This window comes from Salmo salar, chromosome ssa01 (assembly GCF_905237065.1).
Source record: "Salmo salar chromosome ssa01, Ssal_v3.1, whole genome shotgun sequence".
NCBI lineage: Eukaryota > Metazoa > Chordata > Actinopteri > Salmoniformes > Salmonidae > Salmo > Salmo salar.
In genome coordinates, this window is record NC_059442.1 from 152,364,025 (window position 1) to 152,385,889 (window position 21,865).

A 21,865-nucleotide genomic window follows, 5' to 3' on the forward strand; every position below is an offset into this window, starting at 1 on the left:
ATACTTCTTTCCGTATGAAATATTATAGTTTAATTACATTTTAGGCTACCTGAGTATTAAATTGATATGTATTTTGACTTGTTTTAACAAAGTTTAGCGGTAGCTTTTTGGATTCCTTTCTCTGCATGTTGAACGGGTGGATTACTCAAATCTATGGCGCCAAGTAAACAGACTTTTTGGGATATAAAGAATGATTTTATCTAACACAACGACCATGCATGTTGTAGCTGGGACCCTTGGGATTGCAAATCAGAGGAAGATTTTTAAAAAGTAAGTGAATATTTAATCGCTATTTGTGATTTTCCAAAGCCTGTGCTGGTTGAAAAATATTTTGATGTGGGGCGCTGTCCTCAAACAATTGCATGGCATGCTTTTGCTGTAAAGCCTATTGTAAATTGGTCAATGCAGTTAGATTAACAAGAATTGAAGCTTTAAACCAATATAAGACACTTGTATGTAGCTAGATGTTTAATATCCATAATATTTCTGATTATTTATTTGAATTGCGCGCCCTCCAATTTCACCGGAAGTTGCCGACAGGTGTCCCGCTGACGGCACGCCTAGCCCTAATACAGTATGTCAATGTGTTTTATATCTCAGCAGATTTTAAGACAGGGAAAAAACGATGGACTTTACACTAAGAACAGAGCTGACAACCTGTGAGACGGGAATACAACACAAACTGAAAGTGAGTGAACAGAAAAAGCAAAAGGCAATCAGAGTTTTATTCCATGTGTCTCTTTCATGTAACTCGACTCGTACAACAAACACTTCAACTCAGTCAATATAAAACCCCTGATACTCTTTACTCCTTAATGAATATCTGACTAGAGGGTATTCACTGGAGTGCTTTCTGCTCCTTCCTACCCCATCTACACAATGTCGGAGGAGGAACATGATGTGAATAAACCGCATAGCTACTGTAAGTCTCCTAGACAAGCTAAATAAGCAGCACGTGGATGTCAGATCTTATGAGATAAGTATGTGCTTGCTTATGGTAGAAGTACATTTCTCAATGTACAGTAAACAAAAATATAAACGTAACATGCAACAATTTCTAAGATTTTACTGAGTTACAGTTCATATAAGGACATCAATCAATTTAACCCTCCTGTTGTGTTCGTTTCATATGAATTAATTCTGTGTTCCCGGTCCAAAATGACAGCCCAATTATAGCTGGTTCTAAATCCACAATAATCCATATATTAACACCTAATGTTGTGTTAGATCTTTTTATCAACTTAAGTTCTTGTGAACATTACAAGTTTCACTGACCTGAGCTCATACAACTCGTTTTTGAGTAAAAAAAGCATAATGTATGGATTATTTTTACTATAACAAATACTCAGATGAAACATATTGTGCTATTTATCACAGACTAATTGGTGTTTAACAAGGACTCTCCTCCTCTCCAGTGTCATGATCAAAGATATGATCAACAGCCTTACATACAGTATATCGTTTGGTTATTGTGCTGCCACAGAATGAATTGTAAGGCCTCAAAAAAGCCTCATAAACCAGAGCTGCGAGAAAAGTTCTATAAATTATATAAACAATGTTGCGATTGTTTGTGAGAATGCCAACAGGTGTGGTTCCTGTGGGGGAAAGATTCTATTGGGGAAAGGTTCCCGTGGGGGTTGCCATGGAAGCCAAGAAGGGGAGTGAGGTGTGCGCAGTAGAGGATTTAGGTATGGGCAACATGGGCAGCCACCCTGGGTGGCATCTTGCCGGGGGCGGCACTGGGCGCCAGCACAAAATAATTTTGTGACATTTGCGCGATTGGTTTTCTATCGCTTATTTGCACGTCATGTCAATGATATCATGTCACCGTGTGGGACTGTGGGTCAATTAACCTTGTCGGAGTGGGCGCCCTAATTCTAGTTTGTGAGCTAGGCAGGCTACTGCCTGGGAAGGTCTCCCAGTCAGAAGTACGAGATGGGGAGGGGGACGGGGGTAGGTTGACCTCAGGTCCCCCCACTGGAAGCCCGAGGTAGGGGGGCAGGGGTAGGTTGACCTCAGGTCCCCACTGGAAGCCCGAGGTAGGGGGAGCAGGGGTAGGTTGACCTCAGGTCCCCACTGGAAGGCTGAGGTAGGGGGAGCGGGGCTAGGTTGACCTCAGGTCCCCACTGGAAGGCTGAAGAAGGGGGAGCAGGGGTTGGTTGACCTCAGGTCCCCACAGGAAGACAGAGGTAGGGTGGGCGGGGGTAGGTTGACCTCAGGTCCCCACTGGAAGCCCGAGGTAGGGGTGCTGGGTTAGGTTGACCTCAGGTCCCCACTGGAAGCCCGAGGTAGGGGGGCTGGGGTAGGTTGACCTCAGGTCCCCACTGGAAGGCTGAGGTAGGGAGAGCTGGGGTAGGTTGACCTCATGGCAAGCACTGGAAGGCTGAAGAAGGGGGAGCGGGGGTTGGTTGACCTCAGGTCCCCACAGGAAGACAGAGGTAGGGGAAGCGGGGGTAGGTTGACCTCAGGTCCCCACTGGAAGGCTGAGGTAGGGGGAGCTGGGGTAGGTTGACCTCAGGTCCCCACTGGAAGGCTGAGGTAGGGGGGGCTGGGGTAGGTTGACCTCAGGTCCCCACTGGAAGCCCGAGGTAGGGAGCTGGGTTAGGTTGACCTCAGGTCCCCACTGGAAGCCCGAGGTAGGGTGGGCTGGGGTAGGTTGACCTCAGGTCCCCACTGGAAGACAGAGGTAGGGGAAGCGGAGGTAGGTTGACCTCAGGTCCCCACTGGAAGGCTGAGGTAGGGGGAGCTGGGGTAGGTTGACCTCAGGTCCCCACTGGAAGGCTGAGGTAGGGGGAGCTGGGGTAGGTTGACCTCAGGTCCCCACTGGAAGGCTGAGGTAGGGGGAGCGGGGGTAGGTTGACCTCAGGTCCCCACTGGAAGGCTGAGGTAGGGAGAGCAGGGGTATCTATCTAATAGCGCACCTCTAACTTTGTACGGTACTAATGCAATTAGTAAAATCAGTCACACCACGAATTGCTACCAAATAAACCACAATTCACTCATAATACTGTGAATATATAGTTTCACAAACATATTGTTGCATTTTTTCGTGTTTGTGAGAAATCGTTAGTAAACCTGTCTGCACACCGCCAAGGTGAATTGGTTTAGTCTTGACTCATGGTTGACAGTGTTGGGGGATGGGTAGTGTATTGATGTTCGAGTGCCAAATCAACACAAATGGATAAGAAAAGGTCTAAACCATCAGTTTAGGAAAAAGAGGAAAGAAGAAGAGGTGAAATCCGCAAAAGATAAAGGTATGCAGCTACTTAACCTCTAAGGGCTAGGTGGGACGCTTGCGTCCCACCTACGTAACAGCCACTGCCAGCCTGTGGCGCGATTTTCAAAACCTTAAAAATCCTATTACTTCAATTTCTCAAACATATGACTATTTTACAGCCATTTAAAGACAAGACTCTCGTTAATCTAACCACACTGTCCGATTTCAAAAAGGCTTTACAACGAAAGCAAAACATTAGATTATGTCAGCAGAGTACCAAGCCAGAAATAATCAGACACCCATTTTTCAAGCCAGCATATAATGTCACCAAAACCCAGAAGACAGCTAAATGCAGCACTCACCTTTGATGATCTTCATCAGATGACAACCCTAGGACATTATGTTATACAATACATGCATGTTTTGTTCAATCAAGTTCATATTTATATCAAAAACCAGCTTTTTACATTAGCATGTGACGTTCAGAACTAGCATACCCCCGCAAACTTCCGGGGAATTCGCTAACATTTTACTAAATTACTCACGATAAACGTTCACAAAAAGCATAACAATTATTTTAAGAATTATAGATACAGACCTCCTCTATGCACTCGATATGTCCGATTTTAAAATAGCTTTTTGGTGAAAGCACATTTTGCAATATTCTAAGTACATAGCCCAGGCATCACAGGCTCGCTATTTAGACACCCGGCAAGTTTAGCACTCACCATAATCATATTTACTATTATAAAAGTTTGATTACCTTTTGTTGTCTTCGTCAGAATGCACACCCAGGACTGCTACTTCAATAACAAATGTTGGTTTGGTCCAAAATAATCCATCGTTATATCCGAATAGCGGCGTTTTGTTCGAATGCGTTCCAGACACTATCCGAAATAGTAAAGAAGTGTCGCGCGCATGGCGCAATTCGTGACAATAAAATTCTAAGTATTCCATTACCGTACTTCGAAGCATGTCAACCGCTGTTTAAAATCAATTTTTACGACATTTTTCTCGTAGAAAAGTGATAATATTCCGACAGGGAATCTCCTTTTCGGCAAACAGAGGAAAAAATCCCAAAGGCGGGGGCGGTCGGGGTCACGCGCATAAGCCCAGTGTCCCTTGATCGGCCACTTGAGAAAGGCGATAATGTGTTTCAGCCTGGGGCTGGAATGACGACATTCTGTTTTTTCCCGGGCTCTGAGCGCCTATGGACGACGTGGGAAGTGTCACGTTAGAGCAGAGATCCTTAGTAAATGATAGAGATGGAAAAGAAGTTCAAGAAATGGTCAGACAGGCCACTTCCTGTAAAGGAATCTCTCAGGTTTTGACCTGCCATTTGAGTTCTGTTATACTCACAGACACCATTCAAACAGTTTTAGAAAATTTAGGGTGTTTTCTATCCATATGTAATAAGTATATGCATATTCTAGTTACTGGGTAGGAGTGGTAACCAGATAAAATCGGGTATGTTTTTTATCCTGCCGTGTCAATACTGCCCCCTAGCCCTAACAGGTTTTAAAAGACATCTATATTATGCTGATATTTTGTATATTTTGTGATATATTGAGTCTTATACCTAGGGTGGTAGGTAGCCTAGTGGTTACAGAGTTGGGCCAGTAACCAAAAGGTTGCTGGATTGAATCCCTGTGTAGACAAGATAATAAATTAATAGTGTAATAATTCAATTCTCTTTTTTATTTATGTACTACATTTTGTTTCTATTTGGCTTTGATACTTCTTTTTGATATTTTGAGTCTTATTTTTGTATATATTTTTATATTTATATAGTTTTAAATGTTATGATTATTTATTTGTGTTGTTCCAAATGTCTGGGGGGGGGCACTGAAGGGGGGGTTCGCCGAGCTAGAACCGTCACTGTGTGTGTGTGTGTGTGTGTGTGTGTGTGTGTGTGTGTGTGTGTGTGTGTGTGTGTGTGTGTGTGTGTGTGTGTGTGTGTGTGTGTGTGCTCAAACATACATGCATGTGGGGGTCTGGGAGAGGAAGCGTGTCCATCTGATGAATGGGCATGTGCCTGAACTCAATTGTATACACTAATTGTAGTCTCACCCATTCATCTCTAATGACCGGTCATTTTTGACCAGGAACACCACAGGTGCACAAAACTTAAATAAAACACACAAAATGTTATGAAAATCATCAAAATGTATTTTGTGTGTTCAGATGCCCTGTGTAGACAAAGTCATGGAACCTTATGACAATCAGATTAAATGAACTACATTTTTCAGAGAGAGAACTTCAACCGGAACACAGCAGGAGGGTTAAATAGTTTCATTAGACATTTACATTTACATTTAAGTCATTTAGCAGACGCTCTTATCCAGAGCGACTTACAAATTGGTGCATTCACCTTATAATATCCAGTGGAACAACCACTTTACAATAGTGCATCTAAATATTTTAAGGGGGGGGTTAGAAGGATTACTTTATCCTATCCCAGGTATTCCTTGAAGAGGTGGGGTTTCAGGTGTCTCCGGAAGGTGGTGATTGACTCCGCTGTCCTGGCGTCGTGAGGGAGCTTGTTCCACCATTGGGGTGCCAGAGCAGCGAACAGTTTTGACTGGGCTGAGCGGGAACTGTGCTTCCTCAGAGGTAGGGAAGCACATTAGGCCCTAATCTATGGACTTCACAACTGGGGATACAGATATGCATCTGTTGGTCACAAATACCTAAAAAAGGTAGGGGCATGGATAAGAAAAGCAGTCAGTATCTGGTGTGACCACCATTTGCCTCATGCAGCGTGACACATCCCCTTTGCGTAGAGTTGATCAGGCTGTTGATTGTGGCCTGTGGAACAATCAATTTATTTCAATTGAATGTTGTCCCACTCCTCTTCAATGGTTGTGCAAAGTTTCTGGATATTGGCAGGAACTGGAACACAGTGTCCTACATGTCAATCCAGAGCATCCCAAACATGCTCAATGGGTGACATGTCTGGTGAGTATGCAGGCCATGGAAGAACTAGGACATTTTCAGCTTTCAGGAATTGTGTACAGATCCTTGCGACATGGGGCCATGCATTATCATGCTGAAACACGAGGTGATAGTGGAGAGTCAATGGCACAACAAAGGGCCTCAGGATCCCGTCACGGTATCTCTGTGCATTCAAATTGCCATCAATAAAATGTAATCGTGTTCATTGTCCATAGCTTATGCCTGCCCATACTTTAACCCCACCGCCACCATGGGGCACTCTGTTCACACACTGTCTGTCATCTCCCCGGAACAATTGAAACCGGGATTCATCCGGTTTGCCAGTGTGCCAGTGGCCAATGAAGGTGAGCATTTGCCCACTGAAGATGGTTACGATGCCGAACTGCAGTCAGGTCAAGATCCTGCTGATGACGACGAGTGCGCAGGTGAGCTCCCTGAGTTGGTTTCTGACAGTTTGTCCAGAAATTCTTTCTTGCATGCTCCCTCAAAACTTGAGACATCTGTGGCATTGTGTTGCATGACAAAACTGCACATTTTAGAGTGACCTTTTATTGTCTCCAGCACAAGGTGAAACTGTGTAATGATCATGCTGTTTAATCAGATTCTTGATATACCACACCTGTCAGGTGGATGGATTATCTTGGCAAAGCAGAAATGCTCACTAACAGGGATGTAAACAAATTTGTGCAGTTTATTGTAGTAGAGACTTGTCATGACTGTGTGATTCAGGGTTATGGCTAGAGTTAGGGTAAGGGCGTAGGTTTAGGTTTGAACCAGGATGTAGACATGAATCCCGGTTTAGGGTTAGGTTTGTGGTTGAGGGTTAGGGTGTGAAAATTATAGAGATTAGGGATGTCAAACATTCAGCCTGCTGCACAGACCCTATAGTCTAGAGCGCCTGGTTAAATGGTGCTCAGGAGTGTTTTTAAACATTCTCCATGGTTAAAGTAGGAAGAAATACACTGAGTATACAAAACATTAAGAACACCTGCTCTTTCCATGACAGACTGACCAGGTGAATCCAGGTGAAAGCTATGATCCATTATTGATGTCCCTTATTAAATCCACTTCAATCAGTGTACAGTAGATGACGGGGAGGAGACAGGTTAAAACCTCTTAAGGATTGGACCCTTTTTCATATTTTCGCCCAACATGGCATACCCAAATCTAACTGCCTGTAGCTCAGGCCCTGAAGGAAGGATGTGCATTTTCTTGGTACCATTTGAAAGGAAACACTTTGAAGTTTGTGGAAATGGGAAAGGAATGTAGGTGAATATAACACAATAGATCTGGTAAAAGATAATACAAAGAAAAAAACATCTGTTTAAAAAAAGAGAAAGGCCATAATGTATTATTTCAGCCCAGATGCAATTTAGATTGTGTCCACTAGATGGCAGCAGTGTGCGCGCAAAGTTTTAGACTGATCCAATGAACCACTGCATTTCTGTTCAAAATGTTGTATCAAGACTGCCCAAATGTGCCTAATTTGTTTATTAATAACATTTCATGTTCAAAACTGTGCACTCTCCTCAAACAATAGCATGGTATTATTTCACTGTAATAGCTATTGTAAATTGGACAGTGCAGTTATATTAACAAGAATTGAAGCTTTCTTACAATATCAGATGAGTTTATGTCCTGGAAAATGTTCTTGCTACTTACAACCCCATGCTAATCGCATTAGCCTACTTTAGCTCAACTGTCCCGTGGAAGGGACACCGATCCCATTAAAGAAGGATTTTTAAGCCTTGAGACAATTGAGACATGGATTGTGTATGTGTGCCATTCAGATGGTGAATGGGCAAGGCAAAATACATGTGCCTTTGAGCGGGGTAAGGTACAGTGAGGGAAAAAGGTATTTGATCCCCTGCTGATTTTGTACATTTGCCCACTGACAAAGAAATGATCAGTCTATACTTTTAATGGTAGGTTTATTTGAACAGTGAGAGACAGAATAACAACAAAAAAATCCAGAAAAACATGTCAAAAATGTTATAAATTGATTTGCATTTTAATGAGGGAAATAAGTATTTGACCCCCTCTCAATCAGAAAGATTTCTGGCTCCCAGGTGTCTTTTATACAGGTAACGAGCTCAGATTAGGAGCACACTCTTATACCATAGTATTTACTATGTCTATGCTCACTAGGTAAGACCTGGGCGGACTACCCCCTGTATTTTGGTTAGTGTGCCAGGTGGTGTTAAGAGTAGGTAGGAGAGGGGACTCTTTTACTTTCTTTGCTTTGGTTCCGTCCAGCCCCTTTTCCCCACATTTACCGTGTTAAGGAAATAAATTCCCTGTTAAAGGTAATATTCTCTGCCTCAGTCATCCTTATCATAACCTACAAGCACATACCTCTTTCACTCCATGGGGAGTTGAGTTGTAGCGGGGTGTTGTGTTCCCTCCACCAAGAGGTGTACGTAACAAGGTGACTTTTTTTTTTCTCTATCAACAATGACAAGCCACTGGAGTCTGACAACTTGGATGGAAAATTACTGAGGATAATAGAGGACGATATTGCCACTCCTATTTGCCATATCTTCAATTTCAGCCTACTAGGCCTGGAGGGAAACAAAATCCATTCCGCTAACTAAGAATCGTAAAGCCCCCTTTAACGGCTCAAACAGCCGACCAATCAGCCTGTTACCAACCCTTAGTAAAGTTTTGAAAAAATTGTGTTTGACCAGATACAATGCTATTTTACAGTAAACAAATTGACAGACTTTCAACACGCTAATAGGGAAGGACATTAAACAAGGACAGCACTTACACAAATGACTGATGATTGGCAGAGAGAAATTGATGATACAAATATTGTGGGGGCTATTTTGTTAGTCTTCAGTGCGTCTTTTGACATTATTGATCATAGTCTGCTGCTGGAAAAACGTGTTATAGCTTTACACCCCCTGCTATATTGTGGATAAAGAGTTACCTGTCTAACCGAACACAGAGGGTGTTCTTTAATGGAAGCCTCTCCAACATAATTCAGGTATAATCTGGAATTCCACAGGGCAGCTGTCTACTGTAGGCCCCTTCATTTTTTCAATCTTTACTAATGACATGGCTTTGAGTAAAGCCAGTTTGTCTATGTATGCAGAGACTCAACACTATACACGTCAGCTACTACAGCAACTGAAATGACTGCAACACTTAACAAAGAGCTGCAGTTTCAGAATGGGTGGCAAGGAATAAGTTAGTCCTAAATATTTCTAAAACTAAAAGCATTGTATTTGGGACTAATTCACTATACCCTAAACCTCAACTAAATTGTGTAAGAAATCATGTGGAAATTGAGCAAGTTGAGGTGACTAAACTGCTAGGAGTAACCCTTGATTGTGAACTGTCATGGTCAAAACATATTGATACAACTGTGTCTAAGATGGGGAGAAGTCTGTCCATAATAAAGCCCTACTCTACCTTCTTAACAACACTATCAACAAGGCAGGTCCTACATGCTCTAGTTTTGTCACATCTGGACTACTGTTCAGTCATGTGGTTAGATGCCACAAAGATAGACTTAGGAAAATTGCAATTGGCTCAGAACAGGGCAGCCCGGCTGGCCCTTGGATGTACACAGAGAGCTAACAATATGCATGTCAATCTCTCCTGGCTCAAAGTAGAGAAGAGATTGATTTCATCACTACTTGTATTTATGAGAGGTATTGACATGTTGAAAACACCGAGCTGCCTGTTTGAACTACTGGCGCACAGCTCAGACACCCATGCATACCCCACAAGACATGTCACCAGAGGTGTCTTCACAGTCCCCAAGTCCAGAACAGACTATGGGAGGCGCACAGTACTACATAGAGCCATGACTACATGTAACTTTATTTCACATCAGGTAACTGATGCAAGCAGTTGAATCAGATTGAAAACATTTATAAAAATACAGTTTATGGAACAGCGCGGACTGTAAAGCAACACCAACATAGGCACAGACACATGCATAGACACACATGATAACAGACGTACTGTACATATATACACATGGATTTTGTGTTGTATATATGTGGTAGTGGAGTATGGGCCTGAGGGCACACACTTAGTGTGTCGTGAATTCTGTAATGAATCTACTGTAATGTATTTAAAATTGTTTAACTGACTTAATTTTGCCGGACCCCAGGAAGAGTAGCTGCTGCCTTGGCAGGAACTAATGGGGATCCATAATAAACCCCAGGAAGAGTAGCTGCTGCCTTGGCAGGAACTAATGGGGAGCCATAATAAACCCCAGGAAGAGTAGCTGCTGCCTTGGCAGGAACTAATGGGGATCCATAATAAACCCCAGGAAGAGTAGCTGCTGCCTTGGCAGGAACTAATGGGGAGCCATAATAAACCCCAGGAAGAGTAGCTGCTGCCTTGGCAGGAACTAATGGGGATCCATAATAAACCCCAGGAAGAGTAGCTGCTGCCTTGGCAGGAACTAATGGGGAGCCATAATAAACCCCAGGAAGAGTAGCTGCTGCCTTGGCAGGAACTAATGGGGAGCAATAATAAATAGTAATAGAGTCCATGCTCCGATGAATTGAGGCTGTTCTGAGGGCAAAAGGGGAGGTGCAACTCAATATGAGGACGATGTTACTAGAGTTTGGTATAATCATTGTAGGTGTCATTGTTGTAAAAATGTGTGTGTGCTACATTTCCTACCAGCATATATTCAAATATTGAATTACTTTGACATATTTCATTATGCTTTTTTATGCAAATGTTCCTATAGTGGACAGAAAGTGTTACTACATTACACAGACGTTTTCACAGCACAAGAATTAAAGGAAATACACATCCTTTTTACCTCAGATTTGTGATGTTAGTATTAAAATTTATAATCATCACAATCTCATAAAATCGTTTGCTAAAACAGATCAATATCTTTAGTTTAGTACCAGTGTTTTTCTTATACGCGCCAGTCTGCAGTGGGACTTAAAAACGCAGCTGTGATTTTCAGACCACGCTGGCTAGAAAAGAATGGTGTGCTCCTCCCATACATATGTCTGGCTTCACATGAATTCATGGATTTGAGGGTTAAGCTATCTTTCAAATGAAAGCCAAACCTTGTCGCTATTTAAAAACCGTTGTCAGGAGGTGATTCGTTGAAATCATCCAGTCAAAAAAGTGTTGTTTCCTTTTTATTGGCCATCTAAAGAAACCATTTTCTCACAGAGATATAAGCTAGTGAACCCTAGATCAATAAGGTTTGTCTGTTACAAGAGCGCAAACGGTACATGTCACAGAGGTTATTGTCCCATTTCCATTGGTTTAAATACAATATCGACGTGAGTGATTAATTTGCACGAAGTATTGATTATACACTACCGTTCAAAAGTTTGGGGTCACTTAGAAATGTCCTTGTTTCTGAAAGAAAAGCACCTGTTTTGTCCATTTAAAATAACATCAAATTGATCAGAAATACAGTGTAGACATTGTTATGGTTGTAAATGACTATTGTAGCTGGAAACGGATGATTTTTAATGGAATATCTACATAGGCGTACAGAGGCCCATTGTCAGCAACCATCACTCCTGTGTTCCAATGGCACGTTGTGTTAACTAATCCAAGTTTATCATTTTAAAAGGCTAATTGATCATTAAAAAACCCTTTTGAAAGTATGTTAGCACAGCTGAAAACTGTTGTTCTAATAAAAGAAGCAATAAAACTGGCCTTCTTTAGACTAGTTGAGTATCTGGAGTATCAGCATTTGTGGGTTCGATTACAGGCTCAAAATGGCCAGAAACAAAGAACTTTCTTCTGAAACTCGTCAGTCTATTCTTGTTCTGAGAAATGAAGGCTATTCCATGCAAGACATTGCCAAGAAACTGATCTCGTACAACGCTGTGTACTACTCCCTTCACAGAACAGCGCAAACTGGCTCTAAGCAGAATAGAAAGAGGAGTGGGAGGCCCCGGTGCACAACTGAGCCTCACAAGTCCTCAACTGGCAGCTTCATTAAATAGTACCCGCAAAATGCCAGTCTCAACATCAACAGTGAACAGCCTAGAAGCCTCCCGGAGATGCCTCTTCACTGTTGATGTTGAGACTGGTGTTTTGCGGGTACTATTTAATGAAGCTGCCAGTTGAGGACTTGTGAGTTGTCTGTTTCTCAAACTAGACACTCTAATGTACTTGTCCTCTTGCACAGTTGTGCACCGGGGCTTCCCACTCCTCTTTCCATTCTGGTTAGAGCCAGTTTGCAGCTACAATAGTCATTTACAACATTAACAATGTCTACACTGTATTTCTGATCAATTTTATGTTATTTTAATGGACAAAAAATTTGCTTTTCTTTCAAAAACAAGGACATTTCTAAGTGACCCCAAACTTTTGAATGGTAGTGTATATTAAATATTGGTCAATGTGCAGTTTACTGAATAAGGTATGAGTTTTGCAAAATACAAGTAATCTGATCACAAGTGTGACGTGTGTTTAGGGAGTATCTTTTATGTATAGGTCTTTAAAATATCACAACTTATTTCAGCATATTGATTATGAATTTGGACATCGAGAACCATTGTTTGGACACTTGGCCATATAAATCAGAAAGCCATGACAACTGGAAGCAGCAACACTATCATTTTCAATGTTTGTTTTAGGAATAAAAATGGTACTTCACATTCTTTTATACAGTATTCTACTTAATCAGAACAAAACTACTGAATGAGGCCAAAAACGTGCTATGATTTATTGATTTTTATGATATTAGTGAAATTGTGATATCCTGCCTATAGAGAGAGAGCATGTAATAGGCCTGTAGTATTCCTTCCCATCAAGGAATTTTTGTAACCTGTTGTAACGTCACCTATTAGAACATATTTTACCAAAGGTGTGTGTTTGTGTGTGTGGGCGCGTACGTGCGGTTGTGTGTGCATGTGTGCATGTGTGTAGCTTAGAGGGTAATGAGTGTATATGGGTCATGGTGTAATGTAGAGTAGAAGCATCAGCAGCAGCTCCTACTCCTGTGTTGGTTCCATGAAGAGGTAAAATCACTGCATGGGGTCTTTAAGTAGACCAAACAGCTGACCCAGAAAAACACACACACATACACACACACACACACTTTTACACATTGCTACTAGAAATTCAGAAAGGTGTTTTCCGAGAGGTATATAACAGTCTTGACTGAAACTATCCAACCACGTACATATTGCTCTAAAGGAATCTCTCAGACATCACATACAGTACTTCATAACACCCATCATTTAAAAAGTATGCTGGTGGTCAAAAGCAATTTTCTAACTTTGGAAAGCGGTGAAAATATACAAAGCCATACATCTAGTTAAGATATGAGGCATTATGAAACTCAATACAGAGAGAGTTTATGGAGTTGGTTTAGATACATCATTCTGTTTCTCATCAATGTCAGCCTGATTTCACACTGACTGTTCAGAGACAGAAGAAATGATGTGCTCTGTTCTTTAAATGACAAACAGAGAGACAGAGGAAGATAGAAAGAGACAGTGTGAAAAGAGAGGGAGAAAGAGGAGAAACAAAGAAAGAGAAATGAAGGGAGACAAAGTCAGAGTGAGTGAAGAAAGAAGGATGGAGAAACAGAAGAGGAACATAACAGTCATGTCTCACAGAGTTCTGTAACCTTCACCATCAACACAGACTATATTTAAAACCCACATCACAGAGTTCTGTAACCTCCACCATCAACACAGACTGTATTTAAAACCCATATCACAGAGTTCTGTAACCTTCACCATCAACATAGACAGAATTTAAAACCCATATCACAGAGTTCTGTAACCTTCACCATCAACACAGACTGTATTTAAAACCCATATCACAGAGTTCTGTAACCTTCACCATCAACATAGACAGAATTTAAAACACATCACAGAGTTCTGTAACCTTCACCATCAACACAGACAGTATTTAAAACACATCACAGAGTTCTGTAACCTTCACCATCAACACAGACTGTATTTAAAACCCACATCACAGAGTTCTGTAACCTTCAACATCAACACAGACTGTATTTAAAACCCACATCACAGAGTTCTGTAACATTCACTATCAACACAGACAGTATCTAAAACACACATCACAGAGTTCTGTAACCTTCACCAACACAGACTGTATTTAAAACCCATATCACAGAGTTCTGTAACCTTCACCATCAACACAGACTGTATTTAAAACCCACATCACAGAGTTCTGTAACATTCACCATCAACACAGACAGTATCTAAAACACACATCACAGAGTTCTGTAACTTTCACCATCAACACAGACTGTATTTAAAACCCACATCACAGAGTTCTGTAACCTTCACCATCAACACAGACTGTATTTAAAACCCACATCACAGAGTTCTGTAACATTCACTATCAACACAGACTGTATTTAAAACCCATATCACAGAGTTCTGTAACCTTCACCATCAACACAGACAGTATTTAAAACCCACATCACAGAGTTCTGTAACCTTCACCATCAACACAGACAGTATTTAAAACACATCACAGAGTTCTGTAACCTTCACTATCAACACAGACAGAATTTAAAACACATCACAGAGTTCTGTAACCTTCACTATCAACACAGACAGTATTTAAAACACATCATAGAGTTCTGTAACCTTCACTATCAACACAGACAGTATTTATAACACACATCATGAGTGTTTCCTGATTCCCACCTCTCTTCTGATTAACATAATGACACTACGTTGCCTGTAAAGTCTTCAGTGTCTCAGAAGAACGTGTGTTATATAGCAGCTCATAAAATCCCAGCAGAACACAACCGTCCAGACGGCTCACTATGCCTGCAGCCATGTTACCATGCTACCATCCCTGATTTATGTGTTGGTGTTTTTCATAATAAACTCAATTACATCCAGGATGGAAATGAGGCTCTGTGGCCTTGGGGAACGTTGCGTATGTCTCTAGCTACCTACTGTACCTGTGTACTCTTTCCTTATCATCACCAAGCATATCACTGGTACTCTCTTGGATCATGGTGCTCTCTCTCTTTCTCTCTCTCTCTCTCTGAGACTTTTTTATTTCCCTACTATAAAACTGTATATCGGCAGATATATTGGTATTGGTAAGTTTTCCCCCCTCCCTCCTGCCCTCCCGCCCTACCACTTTCTTTCTTTCTTTCTTTCTTTCTTTCTTTCTTTCTTTCTTTCTTTCTTTCTTTCTTTCTTTCTTTCTTTCTTTCTTTCTTTCTTTCTTTCTTTCTCCCTCCCTCCCTCTCTCCCTGCTCTGCTCCACTCCTCCACCCTGTCTCTCCATGGAGGCCTCCTTTCCCAGGTAGGTACCCATGGCTGGCTGTCACCAGGCATGCATGTGGCTGACACACAACTCCAAATCCAGCTCCAGTAGAGCCATCACATCACAGCGATGGGATAAGCCGCTCTGACATACACACTGGAGTTTGAGTCTGGTGAAGCTCAAGATAAGAGTTTTAGAACAATACTGTCAGCCTACATTCTAGTAAGAGCTTCAAAAGCAGAGAGTACTCTATATTCTGGAATCAGCTGTTGTTCCAGAGTGAGTGCTCACAGAATCAGAACGAGCTCCAGTCCAGAGAGAGGTAGCGTAAATCGAGAAGTTACAGTAGCATTTGTCCCCTAATATATTTGGCTTCACTTCCTTTGCTTACTTCAGCATGAACTAGAGCCTCTGCCCAGGAAAGGGATACAGTAGCTTCACACTGGTTGAATCAATGTTGTTTCCACATCATTTCAATTAAATTAAGTTAAACCAACATGGAACAGATGTTGAATTGACGTCTGTGCCCAGTGGATTTGGTCCCCCCAATATGTCTGGCTTCACTTCCTACAGTATGAAGTGAAGCAGAAAGAACCGGGACTCAAAGCTTGAACCAGAAGCTGTCCATCAAAACACAGGTCACCTGACCCAAAGGCTGTCCATCACAACACAGGTCACCTGACCCAGAGGCTATCCATCACAAAACACGTCACATGACCCATTGTTCACAATCCATTACAGTGCAGAGGAAGGCTAAATAATAACACAAACAAATCACAGCCTGGCTGGCTGATGGACTGACTGACTGACTGACTGACTGACTGATTGACTGGATGAAGGACTGACTGACTGACTGACTGACTGATTGACTGGATGACTGACTGACTGACTGACTGACTGGCTGGCTGACTGACTGGCTGGCTGAAGGACAGACTGACTGGCAGACCGGCTAGCTGACGGACTTACTGACTGTCTGAATGACTGACTGACTGGCTGGCTGAAGGAGTGACTGACTGCCTGACTGACTGACAGGCTGACTAACAGGCTGACTAACAGGCTGGCTGAAGGACTGCCTGACTGTGGAGGGACTGGGGAGAGAGAGAGACGTAAAAGGCAGTACAGATTAGTCTGGTACTAAATCAGGATACGGGAACATATCAGAAGTCATTGGTCAAACTGCTATAGACTGCCTGTCTGCCTTCAGGACAATGTGCTGATATGAGGTAAAGTGTTATACGTTCCTCAATGGATCCTTATTGCCTTAGTCATGTTCAAAGATTGATGGCTTGGAGTGAGGACTTTGATACTGTTTTGTGGTAGAGCTTTGAATGTAGAGTAGATCTGTGTGGAAAAGGACAGGGTTAAAATGCAGATCAGTCTATATTCAGAAATCTATATTTCCCACAATGCAAGTGTCTCAAGAAAGAACTGCTGACTCCTCAGTTTTTGTTGACCGACATTTAGAACATAAAATGATTGCCTCTAAAACACCCACGCACGCATACACACGTGCTCGCACGCACATGCCCGCACACACACAAACACACACGCATACGCACGCACCAATGCGCGCACACGCACACACACTAACACTGAGAAGCACTTTCGCCGGAGTCCCCCTTAAAGGTCATTGTTCTGTTTCCATGACGTAAATCAAATCACAGCCTGAAGCAGATTGGAGGGTTGTGTGCTATATGAGGTGTTTGTTTTCTTAGGTCAAAACAGCTGTGTATCCTTCCTGTCATCCTATTACACATCTTATTAATGGTCTAATTAGCAGACTCTGACAAATGTTGATATTCAATTGCCTGTCAGTGTCTGTAGAGCGAGAGAGCGAGAGATCGAGAGAGCGAGAGATCGAGAGAGCGAGAGAGCGAGAGAGCGAGAGAGCGTCTATGCGTGTGAAAGAAAGAGGTAACGCGAGCTTGTGTGTGTGTGCCCTCCCTTCCACTCTTGTGTATGTTCTGCATGGTGGGTCAGGAGATAGCTGTGTTCCTCTATCAAACAGTGCAGTAGGTATTGTGATCGACTCAGACAACAAGCATGTCCATTAGATTGACATGTATTAAGGGTCCCTGCTGCTCTAAACAACACGCTACTGGCAGGCCAAACAGGAATAAATAGCACTCTGATACAGACCTCCACCCTTCTACCTCTCTTCCCCTTCCCTCTGTGAAGAAGCAGCAGCAGTGGGTCGTGTGTGTGTGTGTGTGTGTGTGTGTGTGTGTGTGTGTGTGTGTGTGTGTGTGTGTGTGTGTGTGTGCTGTGAAGCAGCAGCAGTGGGATATATCAAACAAGGACGCCTATGGCTTTGCTTCTCAGCGAGCCACGCTAACGTGTGTTGAATCATAGCTCTCCATCCGCAACCTGACCGCATCAAACAGGTGATTCATTTTTGCCTCAGCCAGGACAGAGCCCTTATCAGTCAGGACAGAGCCCTTATCAGTCAGGACAGAACCCTTATCAGTCAGGACAGAACCCTTATCAGTCCACTGCCATATGACTGGAGGGAAGATGTGGAGAGAGAGCGAGAGCGAAAGAGGATGGGGGAGAGAGAGAGAAAGAGAGAGAGAGAGAGAGAGAGGAGGGCAGAGAGATAAATAGATAAAGAAAGAAAGAGAAAGAGAGCAAACGAGAGAGAGGGAAAGACAAGAGAGAGGGAAAGAGGAGGGGAGAGAGAGCAAAAGAGATAAAGAGAGAGCAAAAGAGCGAGAGGTATAGATGAGAGAGAGAGAGAAGAGGGGAGCGAAAGACAGAGAGGAGGGGAGAGGGATATACAAGAGAGGTTTAGCATTACGGTGTAAATGATGAATAAAGAAGGAGAGATAGAGGATAAAATAAAGAGAGCAAGAAATCATGTTTTTGTATCTTTTCACTCTTTCTACATAAATGACAACCCATATAATCACAGCCGAACTGCTTCTGCCACAAGACAAATAGTGACCTGTCACTGAGCCAACCACTCTCCTTTCCTCTCCACAGCATTCTAAAAGAATGTCACACTCATACTGACAGCCTTTTCTCACACTCTCATCATCTGAATGCTTCAGAGTGGCCCCAAACTAGATAGATTACAGCAAAAGAAACTTGGAAGATGGCAGGGTAACCATTGGTTTCCATGTGTTGGTGACATTCCATTCATCTGTTTTGGCCATTATCATGAGCCGTCCTTTCCCTGCTGGATACCCAATGTTGAATTGCATTAAATTCTTCGTTGGGCAGAAATGAGTGTTTGAATCAGGACCGTTTCCTCTCACGACCTCTACAAGCCAGAATGTGTAATAAAATTATATTTTAACATACTTTACCAGTTGTCCATGCAGTTGGTCCATTTGGCGGTAGGAATGTGAGACAATATATCCACAGGAATTACATCAACTTTTCAAAGCGCTGGTAGTGCGTTACATTTCTATCACCTGAAGCATAAGCAGAACCATGTAAACACGTGCATGAGCTCTGTAAGTATGCATGCGTCTCATGGATGTATTTCTATCTCGTGCTCATGCACTAGAACGCACTACCAGTGCTTTGAAAAGTTGATGTAGTTATACTTTCCTGTGGATATATTGTCTCACATTCCTACCGCCAAAAGGACCAACCGCAAGGACAGCCAATAAAGTATGTTAAAATATCATCTTATTCAACATTCTGGTCGTGAGAGGAAACTTTCCTGACTCAGACGCTCATTTCTGCCCGACGTAGAATTCAATGCAATTCAACGTTGGGTTTCCAGGAAATGTCTCACAGTGTGATCAGATTACTTGTATTTTGCTAAATTGATACCTTATTCAGTAATCTGCACATGGACCAATATTTAATATACACTACCATTCAAAAGTTTGGGGTCACTTAGAGATGTCCTTGTTTTTTAAAGAAAAGCACCTGTTTTGTCCATTTAAAATAACATCAAATTGATCAGAAATACAGTGTAGACATTGTTATGGTTGTAAATGACTATTGTAGCTGGAAACGGATGATTTTTAATGGAATATCTACATAGGCGTACAGAGGCCCATTGTCAGCAACCATCACTCCTGTGTTCCAATGGCACGTTGTGTTAACTAATCCAAGTTTATCATTTTAACCTGTTGGGGCTACAGGTTAGCAATGAACCCCGAGTCGGGATTGCTAACAAGGCTGGAAATTCAAAACATCAAAAATCTAATAATTTCAATTTCTCAAACAATCAACTATTTTACACAATTTAAAAGATAAACATCTCCTTAATCTAACCACATTGTTCGATTTTCAAAGAGGCTTTATGGCAAAAGCATAAAGTTAGATTATGTTAGGACAGTACATAGCCACAAAAGTACAAACATCCATTTTCAATTCAAGGTCAGGCGTCACCAAAAGCAGAAACCAGCTAGAATTATGCACTAACCTTTGTCAATCTCCATCAGATGACACTCCTAGGACATTATGTTATACAATACATGCATTTTTTGTTCCATCAAGTTCATATTTATATCCAAAAACAGCATTTTACAGTAGCGTGAAATTCAGATTTTTGTCTTCTCTGAAAAGCTTCCGGTGAACATAACAAAATTACTATTCGAAAACATTGGTAAATTATAATATTGTCATTCAAAGAATAATATATTATCATCTCGTAATTGCTACCGAATGGCCAGATCTCAAAATAACTTTACTGGGAAATCACATTTTGCAATAAACGGGGTGCTATGCTAAGAACAATAAGCTATGCTATACAGTTAGCATCATCTAATATCGATAATAACATTGTAAATATCCCCTTACCTTTGATTATCTCCATCAGAAGGCACTGCCAGGATTTCCCAGGTCCGGAACAAATGTGGTTTCTTTTGACAAAGTTCATAATTTATGTCCAAATAACACCAAGTAGTTAGCGTTCATTATGCTCCCACAAAACGTGGTGGGGGGGGTGTAAAAATCACGCCGAAAAGCATAAAAAAACTAGTAAATAATCTATTTACGTTCGTTCAAAAATGTCAAACGTTGTTTAGCATGAATCTTTTGGTCCATTTTTAACGTTAAACATCAGTAATATTTTCACACAACCTATCCTATGTCTAGATAAACAATAATGACAAACTCACGCTTCTCAGATTTATGCGCAGGCGCAAAAAAATGAAGTGACGACATGTCAACTTCCTTGCATTCTAATTTGCTCTCTGTTTATCATAGACGCTTCAAACAACTTTATAAAGATCGTTGACATCTAGTGGAAGCCGTAGGTGTTGCGAAATGAATCCTTTCTCACTATGGTATCTATAAAACAATGACACAAAATAGTACAGTCACAAAATTCACATTTTTTTTGATCTATTTTTCACAGGTTTTTGCCTGCAATATGAGTTTTGTTATACTTACAGACACCATTCAAACTGTTTTAGAAAATTCAGAGTGTTTTCTATCCGAATGTGTTAATAATATGCATATCCTAGCTTCTGAGTTGGTGTAGGAGGCAGTTAAAAATGGGCACATATTTTTTTCAAAATTTCTCAATACTGCCCCCGAGCCCCAACAGGTTTTAAAAGGCTAATTGATCATTAAAAAATCCTTTCGAAAGTATGTTAGCACAGCTGAAAACTGTTGTTCTAATAAAAGAAGCAATAAAACTGGCCTTCTTTAGACTAGTTGAGCTCAAAATGGCCAGAAACAAAGAACTTTCTTCTGAAACTCGTCAGTCTATTCTTGTTCTGAGAAATGAAGGCTATTCCATGCAAGAAATTGCCAAGAAACTGAAGATCTCGTACAACGCTGTGTACTACTCCCTTCACAGAACAGCGCAAACTGGCTCTAAGCAGAATAGAAAGAGGAGTGGGAGGCCCCGGTGCACAACTGAGCCTCACAAGTCCTCAACTGGCAGCTTCATTAAATAGTACCCGCAAAACGCCAGTCTCAACATCAATAGTGAAGAGGCGACTCTAGGATGTTGGCCTTCTAGGCAGAGTTCCTCTGTCCAGTGCCTGTGTTCTTTGCCCATCTTAATCTTTTCTTTTTATTTGCCAGTCTGAGATATGGCTTTTTCTTTGCAACTCTGCCTAGAAGCCTCCTGGAGATGCCTCTTCACTGTTGATGTTGAGACTGGTGTTTTGCGGGTACTATTTAATGAAGCTGCCAGTTGAGGACTTGTGAGGTGTCTGTTTCTCAAACTAGACACTCTAAAGTTCTTGTCCTCTTGTGTGTGTGTGTGTGCGTGCATGCATGTGTGTGTGTAGCTTAGAGGGTAAGCCCCCACCACTCTCTTTCTGTCTTCGTAGGTCCTCTCTAAAGAGCAGAGAGAAGATAAAGCTGAAGTAAGGAAATATGTTAAAATATGCTATGTTGTTGTTTAGTTTAGCTGATTTGTTCTTGCAGAGTGTTAGAGGAGCTCAGACTCAGCCCTAAGCCAATAGGCAAAGACATGGTCTTCTTCCCGTTGTGATTAAATTGACTTGAGGGTGGCGGGCTGGGTAGACAGGGTGACAGAATAGAAGTGGTGTTTGGGAT

At 41.8% G+C, this 21,865-nt stretch overlaps 1 protein-coding gene across 1 annotated transcript in view; it reads right to left on the reverse strand.

The window, feature by feature from the left end:
* Positions 1 to 21,865, reverse strand: part of LOC123729010 (ras/Rap GTPase-activating protein SynGAP) — a 36,324-nt gene that overhangs the window by 7,667 nt on the left and 6,792 nt on the right. The gene's annotated exons all lie outside the window — the stretch shown is intronic.